This window comes from Lissotriton vulgaris, chromosome 5, assembly GCF_964263255.1.
Source record: "Lissotriton vulgaris chromosome 5, aLisVul1.2, whole genome shotgun sequence".
NCBI classification, from domain to species: domain Eukaryota; kingdom Metazoa; phylum Chordata; class Amphibia; order Caudata; family Salamandridae; genus Lissotriton; species Lissotriton vulgaris.
Genome location: NC_141693.1, coordinates 555,068,107 through 555,081,342, shown reverse-complemented (window position 1 = coordinate 555,081,342; position 13,236 = coordinate 555,068,107). Strand labels below are relative to the sequence as shown.

General features: G+C 50.3%; 1 protein-coding gene across 2 annotated transcripts in view; it reads left to right on the top strand.

The window, feature by feature from the left end:
- SHLD2 (shieldin complex subunit 2) overlaps window positions 1-13,236 on the top strand; it is a 1,133,281-nt gene that overhangs the window by 114,262 nt on the left and 1,005,783 nt on the right. The gene's annotated exons all lie outside the window — the stretch shown is intronic.

Here is a 13,236-nt window from a genome sequence, read left to right as displayed (position 1 = left end):
ATTCTCTGCTCCCCGGATGTACATGTGGGGATCACATTGAGCGAGTACTTAGCCAGGATGATATCTGACCACAATCCCCTACTGGTATCCCTGAACTGGGTGCGAATTAGGCCCACAATCCCTAGCTGGCGTCTCTGACTAGAGGTATTAGAAGATCAGGTATTTCGAACAACAATAGGCACTACTATAGAGGAGTGCTTCCAGAACCATGCTAACACGGCTACCAGCCGTCACATCGCATGGGATGCTTTCAAAGTAGTCATAAGGGGTCGCTGTATTGGCGAAGTAGTGGGTGTACGTAGGACCCTTCTAAACGATAAACAGAAAGCGGAACAACAGATCCGAGATGTAGAAAGAGATAGACCTGGAAAGGAGGACAGACAAGCAGATCTTCTGGGAGCCAGGAAAGAACTGGCGGTCCAAGTAGAACGGTTGAGATGCTTTGATCACAGGGCATACGTGGCTCGGGCCCATGCTGAGAGGGACAAGTCTAGGGCGTTACTGACTTGGCTGGCCAATCCAGCGCGCAGAGGGACACCAATCTTAGAACTACTGGGAGGGATGGAGTAACCCATTAAGGACATCAAGCTATTAATGCACAGTTTCTGGAATACTATACTACCCTGTATCGGAGCCAACTGGATCCACTGCTGTTGGAGGGGGAGTGATTCTTGGATATAGAACTTCCCCAAATTGAGGCAGACGCAGCGGAGTCCTTAGGTCGGGATATAGAACTAGGTAAGGTCAGGGGGGCCAAGTGAAGCGATAATCATACCACTTCTAAAACCGGATAAACCATCGTAGGATCGCATTGCCTGCCGACCCCTCTCTATTTTCAACCAAGATTACAAGATATTAAGCAGTATCTTAGCTAGCCGTCTGATGATTCACATGGCGACGCTTGTGCATATGGATCAAGCAGGTTTTATTCCATCCCGGAGCACTGCCATGAATATACGCCGACTGCTCTGGCTGTTGGACGGTCCCACTCGAGACCGAGACAAGGCATGCATCCTGTCGATTGACGTTGAGAAGGCCTTCAACAGTCTTGAATGGCCATATCTTTTTAGAGTTCTGCCAGCTTTTGGGGTGGGCGAGGGATTCGTGGCCTGGACCGCAATATTGTATAAGAACTCCACTTCCAGGGTGCGCATGGGGGGAGTGATATCAGAGGCCTGCGCTGTGGGCAGGGGCACGAGACATGTATGTCCGCTGTCTCCCCTCCTGTTCGCACTGGCGGACGAACCCCTGGCTGTCCATATGCGATCGGGGCGGTACTACCGGGGCCTTAACGGCATGGGGCAGCACCAATTTGTTGCTTAATATGCTGATGATCTCCTAATGTTCCTCGCCAATTCTGCAGACGATCTACGGGGTGCTAGGGAACTCCTGGCCAAGCTGGGACGAGTGGCGGGCCTCAAGGTCAACTGGAATAAGACGTGCCTTTTTCCTGTTCGGAGTGGTAGAGGTGACACACCGGACGCGTTGGATGTGGCATGGGAAAGCAGATGCCCAATTTAACTGGGAGTACTTATTTATAACACAACCTCCGACTTACTGGAAGGTAATGTCGGATGAGCATAACGAACCACCAGGAGTAACTTTGAATTTTGGGGGACTATCCTGCTATCAGTGGCAGGACGGGTGGCACTGCTAAAGATGGTCTCTCTACCATGACTACTTTATTATTTTGGCTCACTACCACTGTGGATACAGTGAAAATTCTTTACCCAACTCAATACCATGATTATGGGCTTTTTATCGGGCTCTGGGGTGAGCAGGGTAGCGCTCGCCACCATGTTGAGACCTAGGGGGGATGGGGGATTCGCAGTGCCTGACTGCAAGGCCTATTACCATGGAGCTCCACTACAGTGGTTCACAAAATGGATAGCGGGGAGACTTCGTAATGGGAAGGCCCATGGGGGCATGGATCCGGACCTAAGACAGCTGTCTCGAGTGCTACTCCGGCTCCCTTTGAGCGAAATAGAGGCTCTTATCTTATCTTAAGGGGGTTTTCTATAGCGCTCTGACACCATAAGTTTCCTGGCGCTGATTGGGTGCTGAGAGGTGTAAAGAAGGGGATCTAGCCAGACTGTGTGAAAAGATTAGTTTTCAGGCGTTTCCTAAATTCCATAATGGAGTTGGAAGATTTAAGCGAAAGGGGCATCGGGTTCCAGAGTTTGGGAGCCAAGTGAGCAAATCTACGACCGCCAGATTTTTTTTGCTTAATTGGGGGTACGGCTAAGAGCTGGCGATGAGAGGACCGCAGGTTGCGTACCGGACAGTAGGGAGTGACCAAGGGTTTAAGGAAGGCGGGAGAAGTCCCAGACACAGCTTTGAATGTCAGGCAGCCGACCTTAAACGCAGCCCTCTGTTCAACCGGCAGCCAGTGGAGTCTGCGAAGTAATGGTTTCACAGACTGCCACTTTGGGGTTTTATAGGCCAATCTAGCCGCCTGGTTCTGCTTAATTTGGAGTCTGTGGAGAAGGAATTTGGGTAGGCCGTGGTACAGAGAATTCGAGAAATCCAGGCGGGAGAGCACCAGGGCAATCAGGACTTGTATCAGGGCCTCAGGTGTAAGGAGGTGGGAGACTTTCCTGATTTTTCTTAGCTGGAACATGCAAGATGACACAACAGCACCCACCTGAGGCTTAAGGGAGAGCTCTGTGTCAATGATAACCCCGAGACTTTTTGCTGACTTCGCCGGAGCAGGCGGAGAGCCAAGGTCCGCCGGCCAAAACTGTGGACCCCAGTAAGTGGGGCTGTTGCCCGGGAGGATTAGCTCTGGTTTTCCCAGGTTCAGCTTGAGCTGGTTACGGTTCATCCATTGCTGAATGTGTAACATAGCCGCTTGACAGTCGAGGGCTGCATTGGGAGTGTTGAGGGGGAAGATAATTTGCAGATCGTCTGCGTAGTTGAAGACGGTGATGTCCCACCTCTTCAAGGAGTGGATAAGCGGTTGGAGATAGAAATTGAAAAGCAGAGGGGACAGGGAAGATCCCTGGTCCTCTCCGCAGGTGGATAGTTCCTTAGCGGCCATGAAAGGGCCCAGACGTACCGCTTGGGTTCTACCCGCCAAGAAAGATTTGATCTAGGCAAAGGCCAGGCCCCGAATGCCGACCTGTTCGACACGGTGTAGAAGGATATTATGGTCCACCGTGTCGAACGCCGCCGACAGATCCAATAAGACGAGCGCCTGAGGCGACCCTTTGTCGGCATTGTCCCTTAAAGAGTCCATAACTGCCAGGATCACAGCCTCGGTGGAGTGGGCTGGTCTGAAACCGGCTTGATTAGATTCGAGGTAGTTCGAACACTCGATAAACTGAGAGAGGCAACTGGTGACATGCGGCTCCAGGAGTTTGGATAGGTAGGGCAAAAGAGAAATAGGCCGATAGTTAGCGAGGTCCTCCGGGTCGGCTCCGAGGGATCTGTGGGCGATGCGTCAATGTTGGAACCAGGCTAGTAAAAGAGCCCAACAGGGATCCCCATTTGCACCTGAGATTCCGTTGCTGGTTTGCGAGGCATTGCCACATGGGAGAGACTGGCAGGGACTACGGGACTGGGAAGAGGCGGGAATCTCCACTATCGTGGACCTCTATGACGACAACACCCTCCTACCCTTTAATGATCTGTTAGAGAGATACGAACTTCCTAGGCAAAACTTCCTCTTACATGCCGCACTGATAGCAGCTATCCGTAAGCATTGGAAAAAGGGGATGGCGGAACCGCCGACTTCTTTACCATGCCAGTATGTGGTATCAGCGGCCGGAACGATCAAGGCGGTCACCTGCCAATACAGGCGGCTCACCCAGGAGATCTGGCGCCCCTTGGAGACTCTGCGTGTCAAATGGGAAACAGACCTTGGGATACCCATAAAGGAGCCGTGGGAAGCACTGGTAGAAAGAGCATGGAAGTGCTCCAGATTGGAAGTGCTCCAGAATAGCGAGATTCCAGCTAATCCAATTCTATGTCCTCCACAGAGCATATCTCACCCGCACAAAATGTATGAATATTTTGGGAACCAAACAGCCTGCCCACAGTGTAAGTTAGAAAACGCTGAATGTTTACACATGTTCTGGGAGTGTCCATTATTGGGGGGTGGGGGTTCTGGAGAGCAGTAACGACTAAACTAGGAGAAATAACAGATAGAGACAGCACACTGACCCCGGGATATTGCTTATTACACTGGTTCCCTCATACTGCCCGCAATAAAGTTACCAGCAAATTCATTGACCTGGGGTTAGTCCTGTCTAAGCGAGAAATTGCCAGTCACTGGAAGGCGACCAGTGCACCTAACATCTCAAGGTGGCTGAGAGAATTCACAAAATGGGCTGACTGTGAAGGGATTTTTAGATTACAAATGGCCCAAAGAGCAAGTAATGAAAAAATGCTAGAAACGGTGAGAGCATGGGTGGCGTTGGTGGACTTACTCAAGCACCCGACTGATAATACAGAACCACCCCTTGAGTGAGGAGAAACGTGTGTGGGGATTGGAACATTGTCCCACCTGAGCAGGTAGCTTGGGGGTTTGCAAGCATGTACTAGATAGGGGCTCCTCCTATGTGGACACCTTCCTACTTGAATTATGGAGCCAGATGCCCTACATGACTAGATGCTATTCTCCACTGAGAACTAGATGATGGAGCGACAGGCCTGAAGGGGGTATGGGGTGGAAGAGATTCATTATTCTATTGGTTGTTGAGATAGGTATGGGTGAGGACTGGAACGGGCACTTGAGATGCCGATCTCCCATCATAGGGATATAGAACGCGGCTCTCCTGAGGACTCTGTTAGAATTGATGAATACAGTTGCCCTTTGAGAAGAAGACCACATGTGGGGAGAAGCCGTGAAAAGCAATGTATGCCCACAAATATGATTGTCGATATCTGCTATCAACAGCATGATGGAAACTCTTACATCCCTTTGTATTGATCCTATTTGATTTGATGTTACTGAATAACATTTGTTTACAAAAAAAGAGCTATTAATCAATGATTGAAATGATGGATCTTGGGCATTCAAACTTTGTTGAGAGTTTGAGTGGTAGCTCCGAATGCCTGTTCCAGGAAAGTTGTTGTCAGTTTCTTCAGCAAACTAATGTATGATCATGTGTTTTAATTTTTTCAATAGATCGCACTAGTGATGGTGAGCATTATAAAGTGGTGGTTACTCTAATGAAGTAGCAATGGCCCAGTAAAATAGGCACCCCATTTTCTGCCAAGAAATCCATCAAGATTACATCTTTCTGAATCACATGTTGAAGTATTTTTAAGTCGAAAGAGTATGGTTTTACTTAAATCAAGGCCTTCTCTGTAAAGTGTTGTCAAACGAAGGAGTTTGTGTATGGTGGCTGTAAAGAAGCATCTGAAAGCTTTTGCAAAGGTTGTGTTCTATGAATGAGCTCTATATCTCAGGAGAAAGGAATGCAAGAGGTGTGAGACCGACAGTGCGCCTAGTGAGGAGAGATTGCAAATTAGCTTATAATCAGGCTGAATTCCTTTGCGTAGACTTGGGTTATTGTCATCTGCCAGCCAGGTAGGTCTCTGATGCGTTGCCCGCTGGGTCTCGTGCCCATAATCAGGTTGTGAAAAGACTGGGATCTTGCATTGATTAAATGTATTTAAGGTACTGGAGAGTAGTGAGGTATCGAATTAAGCTAGGAAAAGGAGGAGTGGTGAAGTGGATGGGCAGAGGGAAAGGTAACTGAACAAATCCTCAGGATGAAAATGAGAGAAAAGTTTGGTTTAGGTGTAAGAGGGAAGGTGGTGCAGCCTTTGCAAATAGGGTAGAGTAAGGGGAGAGTATAATCCTTGTATGTGGGAGACAAGAAAAGACATGGCAAGAGATCAGGGTTTTAAGTGGGATGAAAAAACTGGGGGTGGCAGGTCCGCTCACAGGGGCGTGGCTGATGTAATTAAGGGCTTGTCTTAAAATACTTCAGCTAAAAATGATCTGTACTTAATATAGTGTGCTGCTTCACTGGTATTTTGTTGCTTCTGTCCATACATCCAGATATATAATGCAACAAGTAACATTACACCTAAAGTGAGCCAGGACTGTTGGCTTTGTCAATGGTTTTAAGTTGCGTAACATAAATAAGCAACAACTATGACTTTGTTCTGTATAATATTAAAAATTCTTCTGTTCTTGTGGGCAAGCTTATAGCTGAGGCTAGAGCTGACGACTTTCAAACAGAGAAAGCAGGTACGAGTCTGACGTCTTCTCAACGTCCTGTGATTAAAAAAATGAATATATGCTTTTGAAATGAAATTAGTTCTTGTTAGAAATGGGGCTCTCTAGTTGGCAACGGTTTGCACCTTTGTCCAAATATGGACCCTTACTTCTACTCAGGATAAGGGAGATTACACCACTGAAATAACCCCTGCTCAACCACTTGGCTGTTTAGCACGAGCATTCAGGCTTATCTCGTAGGCGGCGTGTAAAGCATTTGCACAAAACCAACGGTAATACAGTGAAAACACTACAAAAGGACTCCACACCGGTTTTAGAAAAAATACAATATTTATCTTTGCAAACAAATCCAAAGTGATAAAAGACCAACCTACAATAATCAAAAATATGCACTTTGTAAGAATGACTTTAAATGCAACTCCTTGAAGCTGGTTATTCCATCTGGGGCTACCACAGTGCTAAAAACAACAGAATACATCCATTCCGGCCACCCGCGTCATTGCGGACTGGCGTTAGTGGCAGCAGACTCTTAAACATTAGCTTCGGTTCCGGCTGACAGCGTTGGTGCGGGCCTCGTCGTGGCAACCGTTGCAGTTGCAATGTGCACCGCAGTGGTGAGGTGTCTTCAAGTCGTGGTGCAGGCAGCGGCTTGGTGACGGTCATCCAGCAGCATCAGTGACACCAAGGCTGCGGGGCTTGTGGCGGGGCTTGTGGCGGTCTTGACAGGTCACGGTGCAAGTGACCATGGCAGTTAATGAGAGCTGGCGTCTGTCAGCCCAGACTGTGGTGTGGTGCGGGACGGTTTGTCGTGAGACTTGGGAGCGGTGCCCCCAAGGTGCGGTCGTGGGTGTCGAAGTCAGCGGGCAGAGATGTCGGTAAGACCTAGGGCGGCAGAGTGAAGCGAGACAGTGCGGAGTGCGGTGCACACAGGTCGAGGTGCAAGCTGTGGCTCAGTGGCGGTCTTCATAGTTGGTGAGTCCAGGGTTGCGGTGCGAAGTGTGGTGGTGCCTTCAGGACATGGAGCCAACAGCAGTGTTGTGACGGTGTTGGCTGCTCTCCCCTCTGTGGCAACTGTGCTCAGTCCAAACCAGTTTTTTTCTTTCTGGTCCAGCTTCCCGGCAGGAGGTGAACACAACATTGTCCAAGGCAGGCCAGGCCAGGCCCATTCAGGTGCAAGGAAATCTCCTCCTAATACTCTAAATGCGGCCCAGGTCTATTTAGCCCAGCTCTGACTGAATCTAGGAAATTTTGTATAAAAACACAGGAGAGGTAACCCATTAACCTTGTTGGGATTGATTGGGGTAGAGAACTGATTGACAAACGGATACTAACTATTTCAAATCATTTCGAAACCACTCTGTTTTTATTCACTGTATATATTTATGCACAATCACCTTGCGCCGCTCACGCTGATCATTCTGTCACATGTGTCGCCATAGTGTTAATTATTTCTTAACTCGTGCACCTTGTACAACTTTGGGTTGTTATGCTTGAATTGTAAATTGCAGTGCTGATATTAACTGTAATTGTACTTGCCCGATCCTTTGAGATAAATATGGAGTAAATGATGCCTTGAGCACAGATGAAAAACATACAGAGTCTCCTTGTTTCTCGCTTGATAATGTTGCTTTCATATCCTTACTAATTGTCTACAAATTATACCAGTTGGGATATTGTTCTACATATACATGAATCCAGGAAAGGCAGGACACGCCTCGCCCCCTCATGCGGCTGTCTGGAGAGCATGCACGCCCCATGCCCTGTCACTCCAAAGATAGACAATCTATCCACAACACAGCAGAGGCACACAGGATGGCTAAGCAAGAAAATACCTACTTTCTATAAGTGGTATTTTCAATACAGAACATAAAAATCATCTTTACTAAAAGGACATTTTTACATTCTGAGTTCGGGCATACTAAGCTCCATTTGTCTATCTTGTCCCAATGGGAAGTTATACTTGTAAAATGTTACAAAGTATCTCCCATTCTATCCTATTGGACAGGTAGCCTTTCCATAGTGAAAAACAAAACGCACTGTATTTCACTATTGGGACATGCCACACACACCAGTGCATGTCCTACTTTTCACATACACCGCACCCTGCCCTCAGGGGTACCATGGGCCTATGTTAGGAGTCACTCTCATGTAATAAAAGGGAAAGTTAGGACCTGGCAAGTGGGTGCACTTGCCTTGGTGACATGGCAGTCACAACTGCGCGCAGACACTGCAGTGCCATGTCTGAGAACCCTTAGAAGGGCTGCTTTGTGGGTGGCACAACCAGTGCTTCAGGCCCATTAGCGGTATGAACAAGCAAGGCTTGGGTCTGTATCTCCCTGAACTAGACCACTAATATAGAAACAATAGAATGAAGTGTCCAGGAAGACTGTTCGAGCTAAATCTGAGTAAACCTTAGACCATTAATTCTAAAGTATACAAGCTTTATTCCGCTTAATTGAGCTTTTACAAAAAGACATTCAAAATCAATTAAACTTGTCTTTAGAAAGAGTAACACATTGTTAGGTTACACATTGTCATCCACCATTAAAGCACATAATCCAACATAAATACACATGACAAAATAATTTTTTGTAAATAAAAAAAGACAAAGAAAAAGCATAAACACAACAATACCCATATGTTCAAGCCAAAAACATTTGACTAGTCCTAAATTCGAATACAAACACTAGGCAGACATTAACTCCTTGCTAAACACATGTCTGCTGTCCTGCCTGTGATCAGAGAATGGGAGTACAAAATGTATACCACTACTTAACCAATTCCCTCGTGGCTAACCCCATCAAAGGTACCCCATGTTCAAGAGTAAACGCGTTTCGATTTCATTTACAGACCCTGGGCACACGCAGTGCACTGTACTAGGTAACTTAAAGGTAAATCAAATAATCCAATCATGGGAACACCAATCCATAAACACAATTTACATGGGGAACATATGCCATTTAGCACTAAATAGCAGTGGTAAAGTACCCAGAGTCCTAAAACCAACAAAAATAGGGTTAAAAACTCAAGGTCAAAAAGCTAAAAGTCTGGGGGTAAACCTGCTGAAAAAGCAAAATCTAACAGTGCTCATGTAAAGTGTTCCAGTACCTTCAGCCGAGTTTGTGCTATGTAAAACTGAAAAAATTAGCCTCTGTGAAGTTTCATCAAAAACAGTGAAGTGTGGCACTAATGCATAGTTAAGTGGTTTTTTTTCGCCCTGAGGGTGAGGGCAAAAATGGAGAGCCCGATAGAGACCTGTCTCAGTACCTGCTTTTAAGAACTGTCGGTGCTGAGCACCGGCAGGACCTGGCCTGCTTAAAGCCCTGCAACTTCCAACTTCCAAATTAGTCTCCCTCCTGCTGCATTACCTACAACTTCCCACCTAACCTCTCTCAATCTTTCCACCACCTTGCTCTTCTTTCTTTATGTTTCACACAATACGGAAAATAGCATAGGTTACCCAACTACATCTCTTTTAGGGAACTGCTATGAACCACTGCAAAGGCTGTCTTAAAATCACCACGAGTTGTCGAAACTTACTGTTATTTGAGGTAACTTCAACTTACCATAACGAAATTTGTTCAAACTCCCTAAAAACACTCTATGAAAAGTTCAGTGGCACACATGAAAGATTGACTGAATGCTCTAAAAAAAAACTCAAGCGGGCGTGGCCAAGATGGTGGCCTGAACAGACGTCGGACTACGAGGCTCCCCGGCCCTGAACCCCTTAAAGCCCTTTTTCTTAGCCTGCATCCCCCTAGCAGCCTTGGCAAACCCTGCTGCTGACCGGTAGACTTGTGTGACCTACTTTTGGCTCGCATTGCTCCGCCGGAATCCTCTGGAACCGCCGCCCCACCGGGAACCCGCGATCTGCCGAGGGCCGCATTGTCTTGACGGTCGAACAGCGGGAGAGCTGGAGCGGGGTTCCGGTAGTGGGGCTCCACAACGGGTCCACGGCGAAGGGAAAGGTGGCCAGAGGAGGAGACCGGGACCCGGTCTGAGTCGGAGTGTTCTGACGCCGGCGGCTGCAAATACGTGCGGCAGAGGCAGTACGGACCAGTTGGCGGCACGCGGCGAGCCACGAAAATTGGGGTCCCGGGCCTACGCGGAGGCGGCAGGCCGAGCCCTGTGAGTGCCCAGCGGCGGCTACGAGCCCTGTCCAAGAGGCCCCGCACCATGAACCAGATCTAGTGGGGCACCGCTGTTCCCAGCTGTGAGCTGCACTGAGGAGGATCGTGCTGACGGCGATCAGACTGGTGCAGGAGAGCCGCGAAAATTGAGGCCCAGGCTGTGGGGCCTGCATCACGGAACGGACAGCCGGGACGCCGAGGCTGGAGTGGTTACCCTGGGGGCCTCGGGGAACCCAGATCACTCTACACCCTGCGCAACCCTAACGTGATGATGAGGTGAGGAGGAGTGCACATAGCCCGGGGGGGCCCCACGACTGACCATTGCACGAAAAGCCCAAAGACAGGTCAAAAGAAGCCCCCTTGGGCCGTGGCCCCGCTGCTGCCACACATGCTCCTGGCCAGCGACCGATGCGCACTTTGCCTCTGTCAGTTGCCCTTAAGGGGTACCATCAGCAAGACGACTGGGACCGGTACATGCGACGTGGGCAGTCGCGAAAATTGAGATCCCGGCATTTGGGGCTAGTCTGAACTACTGGTATGACGGCGGAGACCCACACGGGAGCTGGGAGCTTGAACCTGGTGCAAGGCTGTGTTGGCTGGAACTAGACACCCCCCTCCCCCACGAGCATCGCCCTGCAGTGGCCTGGTGGGGCTACCACCCCGTCTTTATCCTGTATCGGCCATCCTGAGATCGGGGGAACCACCACTGCACCAGAGTGCCTGCCGCGAAAATTGAGACCCTGGTCTCGGGCCTGTCCGTGGCTGGGGGGGGCGCCCGCGCAAGTGACTGGAAAAAGCGGCTGACCCACCTGGAAGGCCCCAACAGTGGCGATGCGGAGCCTGGGAGCTGTCACTGTGCACGTTGGGGGTCTCATCTGGGGCGACCCACCCCCCATTGGACTTTCCAGACCTCTGCTGAACAATTGCGCCTGTCGCAGCTCAACGGCGGCAGCCCCCCCGGCTCAGCACACGCCCCGGCGGGCCAACCGCGGGGGCCACGGAGCTGAGCGGGGAGCCCACACAACTCTGCACCTTGAACTTCGGCTTGAACACCAGAACACCTGCCCATTGGTCTCGGGGGTGCGGCGAGCCCGGATTGGTGCTGACTGGCTCTCGGCCCTCCCGAATGGGCAAGAACATTCGAGGGCCCCCAGTGGCTCGAGCATAATAAGTTCCCGGACCCCGATACGGACTCACAGACCTAGCGTGCCCTATCCTCGACATCGTCGTGGTGACACCTGCGGTCTCCCGGAATACCCCACCCGGTTGTTAGGAGGCTACAAACTCCTGCGGCATGGCTACCACGGGGCGCAAAGGTTCCTGCAACATTGTGGACATGCTCCACAAAAACGCTCCAAAAGGAGAGAAGGTCCAGGTGACGCTGCCCCGAAGGCACCTGTAAGCCCCCAAGGCCAGGATGACGAGGCTGCTCCCATCACAAAGGCTTTCCTAGCCTCCCTTTTTAATACCCTAAGGGACGACTTTCAAGCCCTGAAGCAGGAACTGGCGGGAGAACAGCGGGAGCTCCGCCGGGAAGTGGACGGCCCGGGGGAGTGCGTGGCGGCGGTGGAGGAAGCGGACCAGACCCGCAGCACAGAGGTAGAACAGCTGCAGCAGGAGATCCTCCGTCTTCAGGAACAACAGGTGGACCTACAAGCACACACCGAAAACCTTGAGAACCGCTCTCGGAGGAACAACATACGGGTCCGGGGAGTCCCGTTGAAGTCCGAGGGGAACAGCGTGGTCAACTACCTACAGGAGCTGTTCTGGGAGATCCTGGGGAGCCCGGTGAGTTTGACATTTGTATTGATCGTGCACAAAGAGTTGGACTGGCACGGCGGGCACCAGCCCCCCCTCCGGACATACTAGCTTTCCTCCCCGATTTTTCACTGAAGGAATGCATTTTGAGAGAGGCCCGATCGAAACACCCAATCCATTTCCGGGGGGACCCCGTGGCCCTCTTTCAGGTTCTCTCCTCCATTACCCTGCAGAAACGAAAGACCTTCAGAGTTGCCACGAACTTTCTAAGGGACAAAGGAGTGCCATATTCCTGGTGCCACCCATTTCGCCTCATTTTCAAGTGGGAGGGGTCACTACACCAACTTAGATCCTAGACACCTGTGCATTGCTGGGCATTGAAATGCCGGAGGAAGCTGGATCTAGAGAGGCATCCCCAAGTAGGTCACAGGACGGGCCTGCACGACGTTCCGGAGATGTGTGGCAGACTGTGCGACGACGACGATCCCCCAGGTCTCTTCCGAGGCCTGATCCCACCGCGGTCGCCCGAGAGCGAGAGGCGGTGGTTCAGGAGGTGGTTGAAAACATAGAGACCAAACTGTAAGGTGTTCTTACCAGGGGATGTGCATTCATGCTATAGCCCGGTATGGGGGGAAGGGAGCGGGAGCCGCTGAGTCAGCCGCTGCCACGTTACCGTCCACATTGACACTCTACGGACCTGAACTCTGTTCCCGTAGGCCCGAGACTATGAGTAGCCGTTTTTTGCGGGGTTGTTATGGGAGGGATGGGAGGGAGTGGGTGTTGGGGGGGGGAAGTGGGTGATGTTGGGTTGAGAGATTGGGGGAAGTTGGCCGGGGTGGGAATGGGGAAGGGTGGAAGAGACGGCGGGTTGTCCAGTGCTCCATCCTATTCACAATAATCTGGGCCCCACATCAGCGTCTCTCATCCCTCCGGGTGTGAGGATTAGCAGGTCTATTTCCAATGGTCACCATGCCGCCTACAACCCTTAAGATCTTAACCTTGAATGTGCGAGGCCTAAACAACCCTGTTAAGCGACGTGCCATTTTGTCCCTACTAGAGAATTCCCAAGTAGACATCTGTTTACTACAGGAAACCCATCTAGTTGCCCGCGATTGTCATAGACTCCGCTCCCGAAAGTTCCCAACTCAGCTCTTT